This window comes from Meriones unguiculatus, chromosome 8 (assembly GCF_030254825.1).
Source record: "Meriones unguiculatus strain TT.TT164.6M chromosome 8, Bangor_MerUng_6.1, whole genome shotgun sequence".
NCBI classification, from domain to species: Eukaryota; Metazoa; Chordata; class Mammalia; order Rodentia; family Muridae; genus Meriones; species Meriones unguiculatus.
In genome coordinates, this window is record NC_083356.1 from 61,287,620 (window position 1) to 61,296,867 (window position 9,248).

A 9,248-nucleotide genomic window follows, 5' to 3' on the forward strand; every position below is an offset into this window, starting at 1 on the left:
GGGTCCCTGCACCATTCTGCTTTCATCTCTGAATCCTTTGCACCTGGCTAAATGACTCCCACGGGGATTAATGGAGTTGGTGAGTAAATGAATACACCATTAAGGGATTGCTTTGCAGGGTTGTACAAGGGTGCATGGAAAACTCCTCACCAAGTCTTTTGAGTAAGTTTTCTCATTTAATCCAATGCCAAAGTAGTAAAACAATTTTTAACCCCCAAGGGCTAGAGAGATGGCTCAGCTCGGAAGAGTGCTTACTGCTTTTGTAGAAGGTCTGTCTGTATTTGGTTCCCAGCACCCATACAGCAACCCACACCTTCAGCTCCAGGGACTCCAATGCCCTCTTTTGGTCTCCCCAGGTCCCTGCACTCACATGGAGCACATGAACTCATTCAAGCACGCACACACACACATACAAACAAATACATTTTTAACATCAAAGTAAGGTTTGCTTCCTAAAGGAAAAACTTAGTGAAGAATTTTAAGTAATCTATAATCTCATTAGCCAGATATTGACACAGTTAATATTTGATACTTTTGCTTCCAACCTTTTATAGATATGCATAAACATGACTACCTCAGTACCTAACACACCTATAACATTGTCCATGTTTCCATGGTTATTGAACACATCATTTCAATGCTTACATTAAGCTCTACAAGTAGATACATCAGAATACGTTAATCTCTTAACAGCGGTGTCAGTCAGGAAGCTCTTCTGAGCACTCACAGGTGAGCTCTGGAGAGATAGCTGACTACCGTAGATACACGACTCCTAAGCCTTAGGGTCCCATCTAGAAACCCACCTAGGCTGCTAGCCATCTTTTGCTATTCACAGTGAGTGTCGTTCCATGAACACCTTTAGACATGCTCTAGTGAGTGTAGTGTATGTGGTGTGCATGACTATTCCTGGGGAGATGCGATCAGATATCTGTTCATCCTCCAGTAATAATAGACCAAAGGAATGATTGCACCCAAGCTTAGCTTGGGAAATTCGATGAGGCTATTGGGGTCATTGGCAAGGAGCCCGGTCAGAAATCACTTACAACAACATGAGTGAGCCATACACAGCTGCATCTACAAAAAGCCCAGCCTTGCACAGGTGACAAGCCACAGAAACCACATCCCGAGAGCTCCCTTCCCAGAGTGCAGACAGCTACACCAGGCAGCCTCACACCCACCCAACCACAGCAACTACCGCTGCTCAGATAAGCCTGGAGGGGCCTCCAGAGTCTTGGGGCATTCTGCGTTCTGTGGATCTTATGAGTTTGGTTAGCTTCCTGAACCTCTTTCCTTTTCTCAGGAAGGAATTTTTTTTTTATTTTCTAGAGAAAATAACTATACAACAGTCAATAAAGAATATTTATTAAGGGCAGGTGCTATTGCTTAGATAGGAAAGAACTTCCCACTCAAATATGATGAAGTTCAATCTCCAGGTCTCACAGTGGAAAAAGACCAAAAGTTTTCCAGTTATTTCCATATGTGTACTGTGAGTCATGTACAGCTGAACTCAGATATACACATACATATGTTCATAATTATAATAATTATTGTTACTTAATTTAAAAAAATAAATACATATTCATCAATTCATATACTTTATTATTATTTACATACCTATATATAAATATATATGTTTCATAAAACAATATTAATGCTTACTATATTCAACGTACTCCTATTTTCCTAGTCTAGTTTAGTGTTTTCAAATGTACTTTTCAAATAACTTATAGAAACCAATAGAATCCAATAGACACAATGACTATTTCTCAAATATGTCACATATAATAGGAGCAATCAAAAGGAGGAAGCTAAAGAAAAGAGACCTAGAAGAAACAAAAAAGTGGCTATTAAGAGCAGGTGCTGGGTGTCTGTCCCATCAGGGCATGTTTTCTGCTGCAAGAAATCACCCAGATCATCTGTCTTGTGAGGCATCCCTGACAGATTATTAGAGGCTAACAAGAACCTTCTTACAGCAACAGGCAATGTTTGGGTGGAGGGGCTTACATGCCCAGAGGCCTGAACTTTCTTCCTCATCAGAAACCTTGTCATTCTTTAAATCAGGAGGACTTGTTGGATTTTCAGCACAATCATCACTGAGGAGGAAGAGTAACAATTTTCTGCCTAGAAATCCAATAGGGTTGGAGCCCAGCAAAACCACAGAGACACGGAGTTGTCAGCCTTTCGATTTTCTGTGGCCCAGAAAAGAGAGTCAAGAGCCTCTAATCTCCCGAGAGAATCCCACAACAAATGCCAGGCTGAGTGGAGCTACTGGTTTGATTAAACCATGGTAAAAAAAAAAAAAAAAAAAAAAAAAGAGGTGAGGTTTGTAAAAATAACAGTATGAGCTTTTCTACACCTGTTCTAGCTCCCAGATTATGACAGAGACCCATTAATTTACTAGTAAGCTTCTAAGCACTATAGCTGGGCAGATACTCATCTTTTCTAACCTGCTATGCTGGTCTGGACTATTCCCCAGCCGCATGCCCTGTTACTGGTCCTCTAGTCTCATCCTGGCTGTTCGTGCTCCATCTTTGTCCTCATGAAGACTCTCTCATGATGCCCTCCTCATGGCTACCCTCTCTTTGACTCTCTCCTTCTGACTCTCTCTCTCTCTCTCTCTCTCTCTCTCTCTCTCTCTCTCTCTCTCCAACTCCCCCCCCCCCAAATCTCCTAACTGGATTGGAAGTCCTACCTAAGCTTTTCTTTCTTGTCTACCTATTGGCTGTTCAGAGATGATAAAGAGCATTTTTTAAACAGCACTGAGATAGGAGATTCTTCATAGAAAAAAGCAATGCCCATGTCTGGACTACAACTAGATTTCTGAGCACAGAAATCACCACCTCAATACACAGTGCACAAAACCAAAAGAGGATTACTGGGGTTGCCTGCATATCTGCGGGAATGCTACATATTTTATAATCTAGAAGGAAAATGAAAAAGCCTAGTCTCTGAGGTCAGATCCCTAGTGTAACCAACCATCCTGATTTGCCTGAGACTACCCTGATTTTACCACTGAAGATCTTTCATCCCAGCAGAGTCCCCAGTCCTATGTAAACGGGCATGGCTGTCATCTTGAGTTCATTTGGTTTGCCACTTACTGACTGATGGCAGTAACTGTACTGCCACTGTAACACATCCAACAGTGCGATTCATCACCTCTGAGTAATGGGTTTCAGTTTCCTCCTGTAAAACGTGAGGAAAACAGTGCTTAGCCACCACCAATAGGAGGGCAGAAATGCTTTGTGGCAGCTCGGCTCTTTCACTGAGCTTCAACCACAACAGTACTAAGTCAAGAATGCAGAGTGAGCTGACGAGGAGCAAAATGCTAAGAACCAGGATTGTGGTCCTCGGCCTCTGGCCGTGATAACCGACTTTCACCTCCTCTAAGTGAGCGGTAATCTGAACAGAGCCACAATGGGCCAAGAAGCAGAGATGCCTTCAGGACGAAAGACATCTGTAAAAACAAATCTATTGTAATTCTATACATGTGTGCTAATATATAAGTAACAGCAAATGCAAAAGATCAACCATGTTCTACCTTCAGAACAGAGAAGGTATTATAGATGTACCTTGTCAAGTGTAAAGGAGTTGGTGCTATTCCCAAAAAGGTGCTGGCAAGTATCTAACAGTTCCCAGACTTTTTTATTTTTGTATTGACTTTCTCATGTTGGAGGTAGGTTTCTTGCTTTTGGTTAAATTCATAGAGTCAACTATATTTGTACGAATAATTACACCCTGAGATCCCTATGTTCCAACTGACTTAACACTGCCCTGCTTCTGTTGTGGAGATAGACCTTGGATCAGACCCTTCATATTTCTATTTTTACTTCTTTCTACAAAAGAAAAATAGCCACAAAATTATTCAAAGCAGCTCATGCTTCCCAATATAATATTAGGGGCAATAATGTCCTTCTTCCCACAGTTACAGGCCCTGATGATACCATGCACCAAAGGAGCAGAGGGTCATTTTCAGAACAGTGTCAAAAGAAGCCACACGACATAAATGGTTAAGCAAGGTAAAATGTTAGCCTATAAGCAAAGGCTGTGGTCAGGGATGACTTCTAGGAGGATTCACTGCAGGAGAACAGGGAGCCTTACCAGCCAAGGCCAAGATTTTCCAGAGCAGTGAAGCACAAATCACAGGGAGGGAATTAAGACCTTTAGACTGCACCTGAGGCAAGGAATGAAAGAGCATAGAAGTAAAATGTTAACATGACTCGGAGGATAGAACATTTAAGAAACAAACAAATCTTCTCAGCTAAAAGACCTCCAACTGTAATAATTAAGCACAAATAAGATTTTGTGCTCTGTCCTGTGCCAAGCGCTGATTTAGTTGTTCTCCTTGCACAAACGTTGTGAGATAGGTATTAGAACCCAAATTAGGTCTGGAAAAGATAACAAATGTGTTATCTATTAAATAACTAACTATGGAGCTTCAAATCTAACTCTGTTTTCAATGTGTGTGTGTGTGTGTGTGTTTGATTTGAATATTAAGATTATTTTTTCAAATTAAGATTAGTTTTTCAAAACTTTATTTACATAAGACTTTCTGTTTTTTCGAGACTTAAATAGAATATTGTAAATTGAGTTCTTCAGTAACTTTCAAACCAAGCTTTTTTCGTTCTTTCTTAGTCTACCCCTATATGGTGAGTATTCATTCACAGCAGGATAACATAAATTTCTCAAAGATTCTACATAGACTACGGACATCAAAGCTTCATATTAATTTTGGAAAAGCCAAATCCTTCCATCACATAATAAAACACTAAATGTACAGAACAAAGAAAAATATTAAAAGCTGCAAGGGATAAGAGCCAAATAATATATAAAGGCAGGCCTATTAGAATTACACCAGACTTCTGAACAGAGACCTTAAAAGTCAAAAGAGCCTAAACAGATTATCTTGCAGACTTTAAGAGACCACAGATGCCAGCCCAGACTACTGTACCCAGCAAAACTTTTAATCACCATAGATGGAGTAAATAAGATACTCCATGACAAAACAAAATTTAAACAATATCTTTCCACTAACCCAGCCTTGCAATGGATACTATAAGGAAAACTTCAATGCAACAAGGGTAACTACATGTAAGATAACAAAGGAAATAAATAATTTCACATCAGCAAAAACAAAAGGGAGGCACACACACACTACCACCACCAATACCAAAATTTCAGGAATCAACAATTATTGATCATAAATATCTCTCAATATCAATTGTTGTATGTGTTGATTAATATTTACTATTGATATATCTTCTGGTAAAGCTGCTATTAATCCTAAACAGTTGTATACCCAAAACACCACACAGAGACTGAGATTTATTTAATTAACCTAGAACACAATGCTGGGCAGTAGTTAGTCCATCCTAAACCTCCGAGCCTGCATAGTTTCCCAACATTTATATTTCCCACATTATACTTGCTTTTAGTGATATATTAGGTCCAGTCCATCTCTCCACATCATTCCAAGATCCCTGCTAGCTCTGCTCTCCCAGCTCTCTCTCCCTTCTCCCTCCTCTGCCTCCCACCTTCCTGTCCTCTGGCTCCTCCCTCTCTTCCTGCTTCCTTTCCCTTGCTCAACACTGGCTAGTTGCTTTATTTTGGTATGTTTACACAAAGTTGAGACAGGTGATACTTAGAATAAATATCACAATGCAGTGTCCGGATTGAAACCAGAGAGTGGGGGAGAGAAATCAGCATTTGAATGAATAAGAGTAAAGTGTATACATTCCAAAAGAACATTATACCAACAATCAATGGATTTAATTCCCCAATAAAAAGATACAGGTTAACAGAGTAGATAGAGAACAGGATTCATCACTCTACTGCATACAAAAAAAAAAAAAAAAAAAAAAAAACACCTCAGCAACAAAGATAGACATTACCTCAGAGGAAAGGCCTGGAAAAAGGTTTTCCAAGCAAAGGGAGCCAAGAAACAAGCAGGAATAGCTATTATAATATCCAATAAAATAGACTTTCAAGCAAAATTATACAAAAGAGTTGAGGAAGGTCACTATATACACATCAAAAGTAAAATACACAAAGAGGATGTCTCAATTCTGAACATCTATGCTTCAATGCAACAGCACCCACATTCGTAAAAGAAACATTACTAAAGCCTAAAGCACACATTGAACCCCACACATTAATGTGGGAGACTTCAACACCTCTCTTACCAATGGATAGGTCAACAAGACAAAAACTAAACAGAGAAATAATGAAACTAACTGGTAATATGAGTCATATGGACCTAACAGATATCTTCAGAACTTTTCACCCAAACACAAAAGAGTATACTTTTTTCTCAGCACCACATGGATCCTTCTCCAAAATTTGCCATGAACTCAGTCACAAAGCAAGCCTCAACAGGCACAAGAAGATTGAAATAACCCTTTGTATCTTATTAAAGCTGGAACTCAACAATAACAGAAACAACAGAATGCTTACAAACTCATGGAAACTGAACAATGCTCTACTCAATGACCACTGGGTCAGGGAAGAAATAAAGAAAGAAATTAAAGACTTCCTAGAATTCAATGAAAATGAAGGCACAACATACCCAAACTTATGGGACACAATGAAAACAGTGGTAAGAAGAAAGTTCATAGCACTGAGTGCCTTCATAAAGACAATGGAAAAACCATATGCTAGAACAAAAAGAAACAAGTACACCCAAAAGAAGCAGATGGCAGGAAATAATCAAACTTAGGGCTGAAATCCAATAATAGAAAAAAGAAAACAGTACAAAGAATCAACAAAACTAAAAGCTGGTTCTTTGAGAAAATCAACAAGATAGACAAACCCTTAGCCAAACTAACTAAATTACAGAGAGATAATATCCAAATTAACAAAATCAGAAACAAAAAGGGTACATAACAACAGATACTGATGAAATCCAAAGAATCATTAGGTCTTACTTCAAAAGCTCATACTCCACAAAACTGGAAAATCTAGGTGAAATGGATGATTTTCTTGGTAGATTGCATTTATCAAAGTTAAATCAAGATCAGGTTAGCAATATAAATAGTCCTATAACCCCTAAGGAAATAGAAGCAGTCATTAAAAGTCTCCCAACCAAAAAAAAAAAAATCCCAGGGCCAGATGGTAGTGCAGAATTCTACCAGACCTTCAAAGAAGAATTAATTCCAATATTCCTCAAGCTATTCTGCAAAATAAAAGGAACATTGCCAAACTCATTCTATGAAGCCACAGACACCTAGATTGATACAAAAACCACACAAAGATTCACCCAAGAAAGGAAATTTCAGACCAATTTCCTTTATGAACATTGATGCAAAAATACTCAATAAAAATACTCACAAACCAAATCAAAGAGCACATCAAAAACATCATCCACCATGACCAAGTAGGCTCCATTGCAGGGATGTAGAGATGGTTCAATATACAAAAATCCGTCAATGTAATCCACCATATAAACAAGCTGAAAGAATAAAAAAAAAAAAAAAAAAAAAAAAAAAAAAAAAAAAAAAAAAAAAAAACATGACCATCTCATTAGATGCTGAAAAAGCATTTGACAAAATCCAGCAACTCTTCATGAAAAAAAAAGTCTTGGAGAGATCAGAGATCAGGAATGCAAGGCTCATACCTAAACATAACAAAGGTAATATACAGCAAACCAATAGCCAACATCCAATTAAATGAAGAGAAAATTAGAGCAATTCCACTAAAATCAGGGACAAGACAAGAATGTCCACTCTTTCCATATCTCCTCAATATAGTACTTGAAGTCTTATCTAGAGCAATAAAACAACTAATGAAGATAAAGGGGATACAAATTGGAAAGGGAGAAGTCAAAGTATCACTATTTGCAGATGATATGATAGTATACATAAGTGGCTCACAAAAATTCTACCAGGGAATTCCTACAGCTGAAAAACACCTTCAGCCAAGTGGCTGGATACAAAATTAACTCATAAATAAATAAATAAATAAATAAATAAATAAACAAAATCACTAGCCCTCCTGTATACAAGTGATAAATGGGCTAAGAAAGAATTAGGGAAACAACACCCTTCACAATAGCCTCAAAAAACATAAAATACTTTGTTGTAACTTTAACCAAGCAAGTGAAAGACATGTTGATCTTCCTTCCCAAGGTCCAGCCTGTGGGTGAGGACAGGGGCTTCTGGCCAAGAGAGTGAGAAGTCATCACACAGACACTGGGAGTTGAATGCAAACCAAGGGCTCAAGGCTGCAGACTCATCCCAGAAAAAAGAGCAGGATAATAGTGTGGGGAGACCAATCAAGTTCCTCCACAGCATCTCCTAGCCTGCCGTTGGTTGTTCGGCTCTAAGCAGGCTCTCCAAGGTCAGGTCACATACTTTCCACTGGATTACCTTCACGGTCACATCAGTGGAAGTTGCCCCAGGCACTGAGCCCTGATGGCCTTTTCCAGGAGTGCCCATCCCTGTGTGGACAAGAACTTCAAGTGTCTGAAGAAAGAAATTGAAGAAGATGTCAGAAGATGGAAAGATCTCCCGTGCTCCACTATACCACAAGGACATTTGCCCAACTATGTTCATATAGTTTTATTCATATTAGCCAGAAACTGGGAACTACCAACATGTCCCTTGACCAGGGAAGGCTGCCTTGCCAGACTACAGGGAAAGAAGTTGCACTTAGTCCTGATGCGACTTGATGTGCTGTTGTGAGTTGGCAGGGGGAAGTGACTGAAAAGCAGGCAAGAGGGTCCTTGTCAGGACAGGCCCCTCTTCTCTTTCTAGGTGACCCACATGTTGTCCAAGCTACCATTGTCTACCTATGTGTAAGGGGCCTAGTGGAGTCCATGCATGGTCCTTGGTTGCACTCCATAAGCCACCCTGGGCCCAGGTTAGTTGGCTTTATTTGTCTTCTTGTGGAGGTCCTGTCCCCTCTGGGTCCTTCTGTTCTTCCCCCATTTTCCTCACGAGACTCCCTGTGCTCTGCCCAGTGTTCAGCTGTGAGTCTCAGCATCTGTCAATCTGTTGTTGGGAGAAGCCTCTGAGGAGAGCTATGGTAGTCTCCCATCTGCAAGCATGGCAGAGTACCATTAATACTGTCAGGGGCTGTCTCTCTGCTGTGGGGTGGTCTCAGGTTGGGCTAGGCATTTGTTGGATAGTCCCTCAATCTCTGCTCTAGCTTTATGTCTGCACATCTTGGTGCAGGGTAAATTTTGGGTCAGAGTTTTTGTGGGTGGGTTGCTGTTCCCCTCCCTCCTCTAGAAGTCCTGTCTGCTTAGAGTGTGT